Source organism: Puma concolor, chromosome C2 (assembly GCF_028749965.1).
Source record: "Puma concolor isolate L17-30 chromosome C2, mPumCon1.1.hap2, whole genome shotgun sequence".
Taxonomy (NCBI): Eukaryota; Metazoa; Chordata; class Mammalia; order Carnivora; family Felidae; genus Puma; species Puma concolor.
In genome coordinates this window covers 46,044,283-46,060,545 of record NC_141675.1, presented here as the reverse complement: position 1 = coordinate 46,060,545, position 16,263 = coordinate 46,044,283, and the positions used below count along the sequence as shown (strand labels likewise).

Below are 16,263 nucleotides of genomic sequence, written 5' to 3'. Positions count from 1 at the left end.
TCCCCCTCTCTTTTCCCCTAGCCCACTCACAAGCCTGCATTCTCTCTCTCTCTCTCTCTCTTTCTCTCAAAAATAAACATTGAAAAAAAATTTGTTAGAGAAACTATCAACAATAGTTGCTTAGAATTTAGGGCAAAATAGAAGAAAGTACCATATGAACCTGGCATTGTTTCTTTTTGAAGAGAAAAAGGAGTTTTCATGGCTAGCCACTTTAATGTGGTTAAGTTATGCATTTAAATTCCTTTTTCTCGGGGCGCCTGGGTGGCGCAGTCGGTTGGGCGTCCGACTTCAGCCAGGTCAGGATCTCGCGGTCTGTGAGTTCGAGCCCCGCGTCGGGCTCTGGGCTGATGGCTCAGAGCCTGGAGCCTGTTTCCGATTCTGTGTCTCCCTCTCTCTCTGCCCCTCCCCCGTTCATGCTCTGTCTCTCTCTGTCCCAAAAATAAATAAACGTTGAAAAAAAAATAAATTCCTTTTTCTCATCAAGTATTTCCATTATCACCATTCCCTTAATGGAACTCCATTACTTTTATGCCTTATTCAATGTATAACTTTTTCTAAAGGCTTAAGTCAGAAAGAATAAAAGCAGCAAAAAATAAACTCCCAGTAAGGAATATTGTCTTAAGCCATATAGTCCATGAAGTGTTTAGTTAATGGTTCCAATAACAGTCAAAATAAACTTTTCGTTTAAAGAATTTAAGAAACTCTACCATTCAGGAAATACACTCTAGAATGAGCTCCCAAAATTTAATTTGAAAAGTTCTCTAGGACTTTACAGCACTGACAGAATTCACTAATGCTAGCTATGAAGTAAATCCTAGTTCTCCTGAACACCCATTTCAAATCACACTGAAGGCACCCCATGAGAGACTGCATGGACTTCACATCAGGAAGGAGTTTATACAAGTTACAGGATCCAATGGCATACGAGGACCGAGCACACCAGTCCCTCCCTAGGAAGAGGTAGCTTTTCTTTCATAGAATGGCTACAGCAATTTTTCTTCTCACTCTTGACTGTCTTCTTAACAAGCAGCCAAATGCCCCTGCGCACACGTTTTATTTTTCCCAGTCACAAGCCACCAAATCTCAAAGCTTTTCTCCTACAGCTAGAGTTCCTTGACACTGATTCATTCATATCACTTACTCATACACTCCTTCATTTACTTAAAATCTTCAAAATGCTAGAAAAGATTATTCAAAGAAAAAATAGCTAAGACTAATGTGAAAGTCAAAAAACGCAACACGCCAAAAAAAGGACTATACTATTATACAAGTGCTTTTGTGCAAATATAATTTTCATAATGTCTAAAGTCTAGGTGGGGCGCCTGGGTGGCGCAGTCGGTTAAGCGTCCGACTTCACCCAGGTCACGATCTCGCGGTCCGTGAGTTCGAGCCCCGCGTCGGGCTCTGGGCTGATGGCTCAGAGCCTGGAGCCTGTTTCCGATTCTGTGTCTCCCTCTCTCTCTGCCCCTCCCCTGTTCATGCTCTGTCTCTCTCTGTCCCAAAAATAAATAAAAACGTTGAAAAAAAAAATTTTAAAGTCTAGGCAAACTGTGTTTGCGGGGGGGGGGGGGGGGGGGGGGGCGTTGTTTGCTGTGTTTTAGACCAGTGAATTTATTTATTATTTTAGTTCTTTTTAACACTTATTTATTGTTGAGAGACAGAGACAGAGCATGAGCAAGAGAAGCAGACACAGAATCTGAAGTAGGCTCCAAGCTCTGAGCTGTCAGCACAGAGCCTGATGTGGGGCTCAAACAGCGAGATCATAACCTGAACCCAAGTCGGATGCTTAATCAACTGAGCGACCCAAGGGCCCTGCAGACCAGTGAATTTATTGATGAGATACTAAAATGCCTTTGGATCAGAGATCTTAGGTTGTACTAAAACCAGAAGCTGGAAATGCTCTAGGCCATACTTTCTTCCTCTAATCTGTTTTTGTCCTTGAGCTGTTTCATTCCTGCTTGTTTTGTTTTGGCAGAGAGACTTTACTTTTTGCAAATACAACATTATAAATTCACATCTTTGTCTTTCACTAATGTCACTGGTTCAGCTTCACATTTCTGCGGGTATCTTTCCACCAGCTACACAATCATCTCTGGAACTGTGGCCATGGGCATAGGGTAATAGAGTTCAGGATTCTTTCTGTTGGGTGACATTCTTAAAGGAAAAGTGTCATTGTGAACTCAGTGAACACTCCAAAAGATGTTAGGTGAAATATCATGCTGAGAGGCTGACATCTGTTATCTGAGTCTATTCTTTCAACAACATTCAGTTAGAAGGGTAAATCAGAAGGTTTATATGCCTTTAGGTAAACCGTTATTTAATGTTAAGTTCATTCACTCAACATTCACTCAACAACAAACAGCTTTACATTTGGGCTGGTACTATGAATATAAGCCTAAAGGTTTCTTCTACTTGGGATTTCTGGACACATTCAGCATTAAGTTTCAAATATTCAACAAATCTGTTTGCATTTTAACTTTGATCAAGTTCATATTCTCATTTTAACAGAGGCCTCTGAATGCCTCAAAAATTGAGGATGTGAAGAAAAATCTCCTTATTTAACAGGAATCAGATGAGCCTCCCCCAAACTCACTGTGCCAGGAGCAGCCATCAGCATGAAGTTTCCATAGCCATGCACACAAAAGCACTAAGGAGCAAGGAGGAACTGGAAATGAGCAAAGTACGATGGCAACAAAGCCAAAGGCACCTGTGTACATTGCCAAGAACCTACAGCAGGGGCTCTGGAACTCTGTAACTAAGTTCAGGGCACAGACAACAATCAAATGTCCCCTTGGACCAGAACTAGTCATACTCATCCAGGACAGAATGCCCTAGTCTTTGCCTGCCACCTTCAATTCTCAGAGTCACAAGGCCCTGTTCCAGTCCCTCCCATTAGTCCCTGGAAAGAGACGAAATCAGAGACCCCTCTAAATCAGAGTTGTTAGGATTGTTATTTGTCAGGAAGAAGCTCTATTCAAACAAAATCTTAAAACACTTTTACATCAGACACACAACCAGAAATGGTCTTCAGGAGGCTGAAGGGAAGAGACTCCCTCAGACTGTCTAAAACACACCTCTGGAAAGCTGTTGTGCCTGCCCAGAAGCCAGCCGGGAAGAAGTTTGAAACCACTGCCCAGACTCCTCCTCGCAGACGGCAATGATCTTGTGATTATGAACTAGACAAGTTTTTAAACATATAAACCAGGGGCACCTGAGTGGCTCAGTCAGTTAAGCATCCTACTTCAGCACAGGTCATGATCTCAGGGTTCGTGGGTTTGAGCCCTGCGTCTGGCTCTGTACTGAGAGCTCAGAGCCTGGACCCTGCTTCACATTCTGAGTCTCCCTCTCTCTTCCCCTCCCCCTCTCCTCGTGCTCTCCCTCCCTCTCAAAAATAAATAAACATTAAACAAAATTAAACCTCAATTTGAAGAAGAACAATTTCAGGGAAAAGGCATTCTATCGAATATAAATGAGAACATTCTCCATACTGGCATATGAGCACTTTATACAATTACATACCAACTAATGAGTTCAGGTTTGAATTTCTGAAAGACTGGGCAGGCATAGAAGTTTTCAGTAAGAGTGCTTAGACAGCTTCCTCTTTCTTCTCTGCTAAAACACACCCCTCCTGCCCTCATGGAAAGACTCAATTCTTTAAAACATAGCACAGTATGCCCAATAATGCCCAATAATGATTTAACGCTACACCCAACGAGCCCAAACCCTTCCTGATACCCCACCAAACAAGTGTCAGCAGAATAATGAAAACAATTATAGCAGTGGAACTAAAGACCAACATCAAACACAACCTTCAAAGTTTTAATGGGAAAGTACGAGGGAGTGAGGAAATAAGGTATGGGATGTTTATAATGATGAGGAAAATATGAAATAATCCAAACATCCATCAATAGGGAAATGGTTAAACATGATTCTTGCCTTCTGGTTTACAACTACTCGACAGAAAAATATTCAGCATTAAAAAGCGACATTGGGAAGTCACCTAGATACACTGGGTCAGTAGGGGTTGGGAACAGTAGGAAGAGATCTCAACTTTTGCCCATGGTTACCTGCCTTCCTAGTATTTAACAATTACTAACATTTATTAAGTACTTTCCACACATTAGGCACTGCACTAATGCTCAGTGAATTCTTACAACAATCCTATGGGATACAGAGAGTAATTCCCATTTAATAAATGAATTAAAGTATTTTAGCCATTCACAGCTGGTAAGTGGGGGAAGCCAGATTTGAATCCAGGAATTTCAACTTTGCAGTTCACAATCTTAGCCTCTAATTTATCTCTTAGAGATCAGTCCTTGTTCCCTGGATATAGTCAATCAATTCACTCTTAGATTCTTTACGTTCATATAACATGAAAAAATTTCCACTTACTGTTCTGGGAAATAATTTTAAGGAAAATTAAATAAATGATCTCACATGCAAAGCTCGTGACATTTTGAAAAGTCATTATGACCCAATCTGGCATTAAACTCAAGATCTAAGTACAAGGCAACTTTATAAGCAAGTATTATTTAAAGGCTCAGTGACCAGGGTCACTGGGTAACTCAGTCAGTTAAGCACCTCTTGATTCTGGCCCAGGTCATGATCTCGTGCTTCATGGGGATTGAGCCCTACATCCAGCTCTGTGCTGACAGCAAGGAGGCTGCTTGGGATTCTCTCTCCCTATCTCTCTGCTCCTCCCCCAGTGTCTCTGTGTGTCTCTCTCTCTCAAAATAAATAAACTTTAAATAAAATATAATAAAGGCTCAGTGACCAATAATGATTCTGTCAGTCCCACCATAGTAGCAAATTGTGAAGGCCAGTTCATACATTTCCTTCAGGTTCAAGCTGTTTGCGTATGTTCACAGCACCGAAAATGTAATGTTTAAAATTAAACAGATGCCCATCACTTCAAGGCAAGCCGGGAAGGTCCCAGTCAGCAGGCATTCTTTTAGCAGCTCTACATGTTGATGCCAGTGGAATGGGAGGTATTTCCAGATGGAGCTGGTGATTAGCCGGGTCACTAACAGGTGCTGGACAGTCCTAAAATCATAGGAACTATACATGCCCACAAGTTGTTGATCCACCTCTGTGCCCACCTGACCCGGCAAAAATGCCCTACTCCTCACCCTCAACCCATTTACACATGAGTCTCCTCTCCGCTGCCACCACCACGCAGCAGTAATGACAGCAAGTGACAGCATGTGTTTTCCCATCATCCTAGAGGAGCAGTAGAAGGGACACATTTAAGACCAAGAACTAAAGCACCCCCTGCTGCAACTTACATCCTTACCAGCTGTGTGTACTTGGGTATGATGCTTAACCACTCTGTGCCTTACTGTCCTTGTTTGATTGGGGTACATTTACGGAACTTACTTCATACATTAGTTATTAGATTTTAATAAGTTAATACAGAAAAGGAATTTAGAAGAGTATCTGGCATATTCTAAAAACTCAATGTTAGGTTTTGCTAATAATGGTATTGCTACTACTATTACCATAGCACATTAAGCAGGAGATACAAACTTATTTCTTGTGACCCTTCTTTTCCTTATTTTACCATTTACAAGAAAATGGTTACCCAAGGATAAATTTCTCAATGATCTTTCTTTTCCTTTTTCCACTTTTCTACATTTTCTAATTTTCCTATGCATGCCTTAATAAGTCTTCTTTACTTAAACTGCTTAAAGCAAACAACTTGAAGATTAAGTCTTCACTAAATTCCCTTCCTACGCGCCTGGCTAGGTGCAAGAAAAAGAGCCTCTACCCCATCAAGTCTACAGTTGAGCAAGCAGGTGTCAGGACCACCCTGCAGAGCCCAGCAATAATGTCTGGAAATTTCAGGGTGTGACCTTTCCATGAAGAAAATTGGTGGCAAACCACGGACCACAGCTACACATCCTACTGCAGACAAATTATTATCAAATTTTAAAAACACAAAACAAAAACTGGTGTGTGACTTAGAATCTACGAATTCTAGCAGGATACAGTCTGAAAATTAAAATACTTATGGGCACCTGGGTGGCTCAGTCGGTTAAGCGTCCGACTTCAGTTCAGGTCAATATCTTGCAGTCTGTGGGTTCGAGCCCCGCACAGGGCTCTGTGCTGACAGCTCAGATCCTGGAGCATGCTTCGGATTCTGTGTCTCCCTCTCTCTATGTCCCTCCCCTGCTCACTCGCTCACACTCTCACACACACACACACACACACACACACACACACACACACTCTCTCTCTCTCTCTCTCTTTCTCTCTCTCTCTCTCAAAAATAAATTAAAAAAATTTTTTTAATTAAAATAGTTTATATCAGAGTATTTAATCAGGGGTTCCCCAATCTCCCACTAATATATAAAATGTATTGTACATTGTGGCTTTCAACAAACTATGAAAGGACTTCACAACCTAAAGATGATACAAATTGTTGGTTTACTAGTGATCCTTAAACTTTAACACACTTGCCAGAACATGTATCCCTGAGCTCACCCACAGACCTTGTTTCAGGGGTGGGAATCTGGGGTCATTCCTGAGAATGTGCATTTCTATCAAGTCCTCAGACAATGCCAATGCTGCTGGTCCATGTCCAGCAATCAAACCAGTGATTTAAGGAATTATTTAAGAACCAGTGATGGAAGGAATTCTTGTGGGCATTTTGGCTTTATCCCAACAGGAAGCAACCAACCTCCTTAACAGAATGTAAGAAAACTAATGGCCACTTCTCCATTATTTACCAGTGAGTTGCCTACCAAGTAGTGGCCCTTCGGTTTGGCTTCCTCATCACCAACCATCCCTTCTCACATCTCTAGGTAAGCTATGCCTATCATTTTATTCAACTGGGCAAATATTTATCAAATTCCTTATTTCCAAATAGGTAGGTTATAAACTAGCTTTGGATATTGGTATAAAACAGTGACTGCCCATATATTTCCACCCACACTACAACCTCCATCAATTTGTTTTTTGTTTTCTTTTTCATACATATGCATTTTCAAATGAGAAGAAACAGTATAATGTAGTTTAGAATTCCACCTCTCCCCTCTTTCAGAATTAAATGTATAAACAAACATGGCTCTGATGATCAAGATGCTTCCCATAAATCAAAGCCAATGTCATGCAACCATTAAATACAGAGACCACCAGGCCATGCTTGACCTGCAACACACAGAATGAAAGGGGCCAGACACATAATTTCACAGAACTCAGTCTGTAGAGATGAACAGCAGCAGATGATGAACACATCATACATGTGTTACCCTCAGGATAAAGGTCAAGGTTGAGTATGCTATAGATGCCTTAGCTTTGAGTATAATTTAGTGTGAGTACAACCACAGCATAGATGGTATTCTGAATAGGGAAAAATGCTTACAGTCACTTAACACAAATAAGGAATTTATTACTTTTTTAAGATTAGGTCCTAAAGCCTACATACTCAGGAAAGTGACCATCAGGGAATAAAGCTGGTCAATATTGAGTTGTACTTAGGTGAACAGTCATTTAAAAACTAGTTTTAAAAAGATATTAGTAGAGCTAGGTAAAGGAGGAAATCAGAGGTGAACAGAAGTTCATTTTATCTTCTGGTAATATCAACTCCTTTATAAATAACTTCCCCAGGCTGGATAAGATGACCTTTTGGCTCTTTTCTCCATGTTCAAACACCGTGTCCATTAAATCTGAATAGCCCTCATTCTTTTTACAACTGAAACACATTCCTACTCAGCCACCACACCCTTGCGAATGACCTCCCCAGCGTATCCATCAGTACAGTGAGAATCCATTGATGGTCGGTTGAATGCTATGGTTAGCCAAAAAATAGAAAATGCCAAGGTCCTCTTTGAGAGTGCACAGAAATATGAAATATTTATCGCAACAAAAAAGAGATTGGATTCCAAATAATTTGGAATTAAAATATAATATAGGGACTACGGAAGGGAGAAAAGATGAATTACCTCTGTCAGATTCATGAAGAAATCACGATTAGAACAGAGAAAACACAGAGCCTAAACTATAAGCAAAGACTCTTTAAATGTTTGTTTGGAAAAGCAATTTGCTCTTTTCAATGGTTGGTGAAGAATCCTGGTAAGGACTAGCTGAGTATTTATACCTCGAAGATGCTCAATAAATTGACTCATAGCAGATGCCATTCCTATCACAGCACCTCAAGGAGGGACAATGTAAAGGCCATTTGTCTTGAAGCACATTTTAAGATTTCAGATAAGTCCCGAGCTTTCAGAAAACGGGGTATTCAAAATTTCTATTTTGTCTGTGCAGAGTGTGTCTATCTTAGGGTAAACATAGGTACCGATTGTCTAGGGCAGATCCAGATCATTCCTGCAGGCCTAATGTAAGTTTAATTAACATTGTGTTTAACTCTCAAAAGTGTCCCAACTTAAATAATAAATTCTAAGCTGACTCTATCCCAATCTGTTTTGGCTAAGTCTTTGGTAAATGAAATCTCTTCAAAAGTACCAGAGGCAATGTACTTCAGGTCAGAAAGTTTCTCCACAAATCTTGAAGGTAAGAAAAACACACCACAGTTCAAAAGGAGTGCCTATTTGTGAAAGCAAGCCAGATGATCACAGTACGTTAGCAAGAGCACTGATCTCAGTTCACTGGTTTTTAGTTACTGAATTATCTATGCAGCCCGTGGTTGCAACTTGTGGGACAGAATGACTGTAGAACAAACACATCTTCCAGAATGGTATGGTTTTCAAACTGTATCCCGTAACCACAGGGAATCATAGATATATTGTGGGAGAACAAGGTAGAGACTGAACAGGAAGGCTAACTCCTACCCATCTTCAAAGACACACTTCCATCTACTTATCCATTAGCTCTATTTAAGATTTCAAATACTGCAGTCTGCTGTTCAACACAAAACAAAGAAGTACACACACATACACGATTTTAGAACATATTGCTAGAACCAGGGTCTGGACAAACATTTTAAAAAGACACTACAGGAACCACACCACCACCCCACCCCACCCCCACCAAGAGAGAGAGAGAAAGACTGAAAATTTTAAAGAGACGTGGATTTTAGGTAACCCAATATGCTCATTAAAACTGAGGCAATGCAGGGGGGGATGGGAGGGGTGCCTGGGTGGCTCAATGGGTTAAGTGTCCCACTTCGGCTCTGGTTATGACCTCATGGTTTGAGTTCAAGCCCCGTGTCGGGCTCTGTGCTGTCAGTCCAGAGCCTGGAGCTTACTTTGAATTCTCTGTCTCCCTGTCTCTCTGTCCCTCTCCTATTCACACTCTGCGTCTGTCTCTCAGAAAGTGAATAAACATTAAAAAAAAAATTAAAGGGGCGCCTGGGTGGCGCAGTCGGTTAAGCGTCCGACTTCAGCCAGGTCACGATCTCGCAGTCCGGGAGTTCGAGCCCCGCGTCGGGCTCTGGGCTGATGGCTCAGAGCCTGGAGCCTGTTTCCGATTCTGTGTCTCCCTCTCTCTCTGCCCCTCCCCCGTTCATGCTCTGTCTCTCTCTGTCCCAAAAATAAATAAAAACGTTGGAAAAAAAAAAAAAAGAAAAAAAATTAAAAAGAAAAAAACTGAGGCAATGGGACACCTTGGTGGCTCAGTCGGTTAAGCATCAGACCCCTGACCTCAGCTGAGGTCACAATCTCACAGTTTGTGAGATGGAAACCACTTGGGATTCTCTCTCTGTCCCTCTCTCTGTGTCCCTCCCCAGCTCGTGCACATGCGCTCTCTCTCAAAATACACACACACACACACACACACACACACACACACACACACACACCTGAGGCAATGAGAGGCACCTGGCTGGCTCAATCGGTGGAGCATGCAATTGGGCGTGGAGCCTACTTGAAAAGGAAGAAAGAAAAAAACCTGTCACATGAACTGAGCCGTAGAGGATAGGAGTAAAAAGCCTACTATCACAGTACCATCCCTATCCTCACTCTCTGCTTGCTTTTGTTCACCGTTCCCCCACAGCCAAACCTTACCACTGACATGAAGTGTTCAGGTCCTATCTGCACACTCTCTAAATGATAATGCAACTCCAGAACACACTCGGATGCCCGCGGAATTAACAATGCTCGTGTCTGTTTCTAAAATATGCCTACTAACGAGGAGTGGGGTTGAGAATACAATAATGTTAACTTGGAGAGATCAATAAAAATAGTACTAGAATTTGTTAGCTATACTTTGTGGCACAAACTGTTTGCATTGCATGTGCACAACCTCACCTAACTAACACAGCGACCCTGTCGGGGAGGTGGCAGAGGGGAAGAATGGCACGGACACATCTAACCCCAGAGCACACCTTCTCTACCACGCAGTAGGCAGACGTGGTCCTTGCCCCACAGGACTCTGTGAAAGGACCCAAGCACATCAGTTTTGGATGCTAGGTCGAAAGTGAACAAAGGTAGAAATAAAAAAATCCCCCAAGGGCCTCAGGATGTGTCACAGCTCTGGAGATTTGCCAGTCACTCTAAAAGCAGCAGCTTAGAAAATGAAAACTCCCATTCCTTGCTGCAAGGTGCACCTTGGAACTTAACCCAGGGCCAATCCTGGACCACACTTCACTAATCAATCTTGTGTTCCCCCTTCAGGAAGACAACAAGAAATTCTCTTCATCTGCTTTATAAGCAGCGCACTTAATGGAACATATTTTTATGACAGCAAAGCCAAACAACAGAATTAAAGAAAGTCGTGACATTTCATTGTAAGTAATTATTGTGAGGCTCTCGAGCATTTGACCATACCTCTGAGCCAGCTACCACATAGCTTCCAGGTCTTCGTGATCCATTGCAGGGTTGCCTTAAGTAGTATAGAGCTCTTATTTGGGCGTCTGAATGATGACTCCCAAAAGTCGGTCTATAAATGCCTCGGTGCACCACAGACCCACAGATTGGAATTGTATGGATACTGGGTCTGCATCTTCACTATTTTATAGATGCTTCATGTCAAAAAAACTGAACTTGAGGCCAAAACAAATTGATTCATTCATATATATATATTTCTGAGAGACAGACAGAGCACGAGTGGGGAAGAGGCAGAGAGAGAGGAGACACAGAATCTGAAGCAGGCTCCAGGCTCTGAGCTGTCAGCAAAGAGCTCGACATGGGGCTCAAACCCATGAACTGTGAGATCATGACCCAAGCTGAAGTCAGACGTTTAACTGAATGAGTCACCCAGGCACCCCCAAAACAAATTGATTCTTATGCTGAGTACAAAATGCTTAAAGCAAATTAGAGGGGGAAGGTGGAAAAGGAAGCAGCAAATGTTAGTTACCATTCAAATGCTGTAGCATGGAGAAGAAACATGGCATTTAAAGGTTTGCATAAATCGCATCTGTGCCAAATGGTCCAAATGACACTTAGAACAGCATGGACAGGACAGAGGAATATTATGGTAAGACACAGACCCATAAATACTACAGTTAAGCTCAATTTCAAAATCGTGTTTTTTCCAAGCAATCATGACCTTTTAGAGATAACAAGAAACCCCCACATGCAAGTCTCCTTCAAGATTTTTTTTTTTTAATTCTCCATCAAGGAAATAATACTTATGGAAGGGAACATTAATTCACTGTTCTGTGTGCCAGGCACACAATACTGTTTTGAAGTAAATATTATTACTGCTTTTGTATACATCATTCCAAGGAAGAGACTTCTGAGGCCCAGACAGCTTTAGTAATGTGCTCAAGGCTCCACAGCTAGTCCGTGCTCTAAGGCCATCTATCCCAGTCTCACCAATCAGATATGCCGCCTCTCACATTTCTAGGACTACAGGTCAACAAATGTTTCAACTGCCTAAAGGAAAAATATACAGTGGCAAGATCCTATAAATATTTAAACTAAATACAACATTGCAAGTGGCACACAGTGGAAAGAGCATTAAACGGAAGCTGTGGAATAAGAGCTACAGAGAAAGCAGCTACATAAGCATGCCTTCCAGGCAAGGTCACTTAGAAACCACTCCACATTCTGAGGAAACAGATCAAAAAGGTCTACAGTCTGTCATAACCATTTTCTTTTTAAAACCACACCATTTATTTTGAAGTTCAGAAGCATCTATATCACATGCAGCTTTCTTATTTTATTTTTTTGAAACTAAGCGCCTCCGATAGAACATTAAGCATCCTAACTCCTGGCAAACAGCACAGATTTCCTATGTGGAGTGATACTCAATATCTGGTTTTACAAATGGCAAGAAATCATTTAACAAATTCAAACGTTACTTTTTCCCCTATGGCCCATTTATTTATTTTAATTTTTTTAATGTTTTATTTATTTTTGAGACAGTGAGAGACAGAGCATGAACAGGGGAGGGGCAGAGACAGAGGGAGACACAGAATCTGAAGCAGGCTCCAGGCTCTGAGCTGTCAGCACAGAGCCAGATGCGGGGCTCAAACTCACGAACCGTGAGATCATGACCTGAGCCGAAGTCGGATGCTTAACCAACTGAGCCATGCAGGCGCCCCTCCTATGGCCCATTTAAAAAAAAAAAAACAAAAACAAAAACAAAAACAAAAATAAAAACAAACAAACAAAACACCTCTAAGTCACTTCCCAAAAAAGCCAGAATGGAATAAAACCACACAGCTGAACTAACAAAATAATTACAAAACGCTCATTCATAGGAGCTTTTGTTTTCCTTACCTAAGCAAAAATAAATGTTCCCTGCCTCTGCTATTATTTAACCACTGAAAGAGAAACTCATCAAGATAGTGCTAAATAACTCCATTAGCATAACAAGCTTTAGTCTCTCCTGTAGGGCAGCAATCTGATGAGATCCATGGCAACGGAGAGGCTTTGGGACCACACTTTTGTCCACATTAATTAAAAACAGTGGAGCCCTAAAAATTTCTGGAGTTGACAACAGTGAAAAAGAGGGAGATAAAGAGGATTAAGAGATACGAACTTGCAGCTATAAAATAAGTCACAGAGATGAAAAGTACAGCATAGGGAAAACAGTCAACAATGCTGTAATAACAGTGTTACTGGTACAGATGGTGACAGTGACAACACTTAACATGGGAAACACTGGGTAACATAAAGAATTGTGGAATCACTATGTTGTACACCTGCAACTATGTAACATCATATGTCAAGTAAACTTCAGTTAAGAAAAAAATAGACTGGGCGAGGTGAGGGTAGGAAAGGAGACACCCAACTTCCTCGCCACGGGGTTCAGGGAAGCGAGGGCACAGACTAAACCACTCAGGAAGCACTCTATCAGCTGTGCCTGTCTTTAAAGGTGTGAGTTCGCTAGGCTCCTGCATATTATGTCCTCCTGAGAATACACTTCTAATTCGGCAATCCTTTTCCCAGGGTTATGTATGGCCATGTCATCTTAGAGAGCTTTCCCATAACCATGGTTATTGAGACAAAGACCTACTCTCAAATATCAATCTTTCCTTAGAAATCAACATTTACAAGGATGTCTGGGTGGCTCAGTTGGGGAGTGTCCGACTTCGGCTCAGGTCATGTTCTTGTCGTTTGTGAGTTCAAGTCCCAGTTCAGGCTCTGTGCTGACAGCTCAGAGCCTGGAGTCTGCTTTGGATTCTGTGTCTCCCTCTCTCTCTGCCCCTCCTCCACTCAATCTCCCTCCCTCCCTCTCCCCCCCCCCCACCAAATAAGCAAAAAACATTTTTAAAAAAACCCAGCACTTATTAAAGGTGCAAAAAGCATAGCACTCTATCTATATCTACCATATATTCAATGACAGTACATTTTCAAGAAAATTGTGAAGTAACAATTAGGCTACGATTATATTAGTAAAAGCCCCTGCCACGTACTGACCACCTATTTTGGCTGGGGACTACAGTAAAATATAAAATATATATATACATTACTTCAATTAACCCTGCTAACAACTTTAATAAGGTAGGTAACACTAGACCATTTTCCTCCAGATGGAGAAAGATTACAGAACTAGAAGGTCCCCTGGCAGGTCAGAGGCAAAGCTCCCTGGTGTATCCAAATTTCTCTAACTTGTTAGGTGGGAAACTACAAAGAATCACAGATTAACTATCTCCATGCTGGACAAATCTGCAGTAACTTCCACCTTATTTTATCCTGTATGAAACTCTAGCCAAAGATAGCCACTGTTTTCATGTCAAGGGTCGGCAGTGACACACTGTCTGAGATCCCTAGGGAAGGACTAGAAGGCTGCAGGAAAAGGGGCTGTGTTCAGTTGCAGACGTTTGTGAAAGGCACTGGTGGCAGAGATAACCAGCCACTGAGCATTCATTCACACCCACATCCTTCTGCGATGCATTATGAAACCACCATGGACCTTCTCTCTAGTAGATGCTCGTTATCTAGACACCCTCCCCTTTCAAACAAAAGTTTAAGTAGATATTTAAGTCACACTATTACATGAGGGTTACCAATTAGTATGACATACTATGATATTCCCCCTAATACTATTTTTACCAACAAATAAGGGTCACCGTCTTCCTCCTGCACCCCGTCAGTCATCTGTTAGATTCTCCCTCAGATTGTGTATTCTTACATGAACTTGGTTGCCCAACAGTCTCTTCAGCTCCACAAGCCAAACCACAGCTGGCTTTTATGTTCTAAAGGATTCTCTATATTTTTAAATGAGTAAAACCAAGAGCCTTGCTTATCAAATATAATATAAGGCTTCAGGAAAAACTACCAAAAACAAAAAACAACTAAACGATAGCAAGGTAACGGATCAGAACTTGATTAAGGCCTTCCACAGCAGATACACTTCAACCAAAAGAAAACACACACACACACAAAACAAAACATAGCTTTGGAAATGTGTGTATATTCTACATGTGACTTTTCCCAGATAGCAGTGACTGCTATTATATAAACTGCCAAAAGCAAAATGCCTAAAATTGATATAGCAGACGGCCTCTCCAGTGCAATACAAGAGAAAATTATTAAGAACAAAGACTTGCCCACAGACATTTCCTCTCTTGAGCAATAATGCTACTAAGTATCTATCCAGCAAGGGTTGTATATATTAACACAGACCTGTACTTTACAAATGTCTCTAAATGCAGCTATTGGCAAAAATACTTTAAACCTATTCCTTCATACACATATAGCTAAGAACAGGGCTAAGTGAGGTTTGGCTCAAATTATAATATTGAAGTAATGGTAAGAGCTAACATTTATATAGCATGTTTACATATCTTAACGAACTGAAAATGGCAAAATGAGCAGCCTAAACCCTGAGGGAAACCTGCCTTCATTAGACCAAGAGGGCACAGTTTCTCCTGGTCACCAGAAGAGGCTAGGGAACTGTAATCCCTTTCAAAGCACATGATGGGCTTCAGCAATAATATTTACATAGCTTTCATTATAGGAGTAAGTGACGCTGATTTGTCCAGAGACTGGAGACGTAATTACTGGGTGAGGAGAAGTGCTGGAGGGCAAGGGAGCTGAAACTTCATCTTCTACACAAAGAAGTCAACAGATGCTACTGAAAGCCAAATACTGTCATTTATGTAGAAATTTAAGGGTTAATGCCTAAAAATAATAGCTAGAAGGGAAAGAGGTTGTCATGAGGACATAGAAAAAGGGCAAGGACTGCTATTTTCCATTACAAATTTTATAAAATTATTTGATTTCTTAAAGTACCTAAATGTAGGATTTTAATAAAAATTTTAAATTAGTTTAGTTTGAATTAAAGAAACACACACATACATACATGAAGTGATCTAAATTGCTTGGGCTAGGAAAAGAAGAAGGAAAAATAGTGGAGGTCCTCATTTATTAAATACAATAAATAAATCACCTTTTTGTACCTAAAAGGCCTTCCCTTTTCAGTGAGCTGGAGTGTTAGAAGGCAAGGTGGCTATGCATTGCTAAGCAAAAGGGGAATGTGCCAAGCACAGGAAGCCAGACTGGAGAGTCCTGGCAATATGGGGTGACAGAAACTGCAGGAAAATCACCTGCGCTCCTGGCAGACAGGTCAACTTACTCCATGAATAACAGACTCAGGGAACATCAGCACAAGACTCACCTTTCCCCAAACCAGGCGAGATAACGACTACCATCTGTAAAACAGTACAAGGTCTGAGAAGCGGCCAGGTCAGAATTCACATTAAGCCCTATAGGAATTCAGAGGGGTAACCCTTCATTCTCAGGGGTAAGATAAGGAGAAGCTCCATAAACAGTAGACTCTGAACCGGATTCCTGGGGATGCACAAGGGCTCAACAGGTAGAAATGGAAGACAGGCCCTGTTCCAGGCTGAGGAAACATGATGAGAAAGAAAGGCCAGAGGTGAAAAAATAAGATAGATGGTGCGTTTGGAAA

At 41.4% G+C, this 16,263-nt stretch overlaps 2 protein-coding genes across 3 annotated transcripts in view; one reads left to right on the top strand and one right to left on the bottom strand.

The window, feature by feature from the left end:
• Nucleotides 1–16,263, bottom strand: part of MED12L (mediator complex subunit 12L) — a 340,943-nt gene that overhangs the window by 166,289 nt on the left and 158,391 nt on the right. The gene's annotated exons all lie outside the window — the stretch shown is intronic.
• Nucleotides 1–16,263, top strand: part of P2RY14 (purinergic receptor P2Y14) — a 64,763-nt gene that overhangs the window by 18,246 nt on the left and 30,254 nt on the right. The window contains exon 3 of one of the 2 annotated variants that reach the window (XM_086674528.1): nucleotides 6,732–6,803. The exons of the other annotated variant lie outside the window; for it this stretch is intronic. The gene's annotated coding sequence lies outside the window, so the exon portion shown is untranslated. The remainder of the gene's footprint in view (nucleotides 1–6,731; nucleotides 6,804–16,263) is intronic. 2 annotated transcript variants of the gene reach the window in all.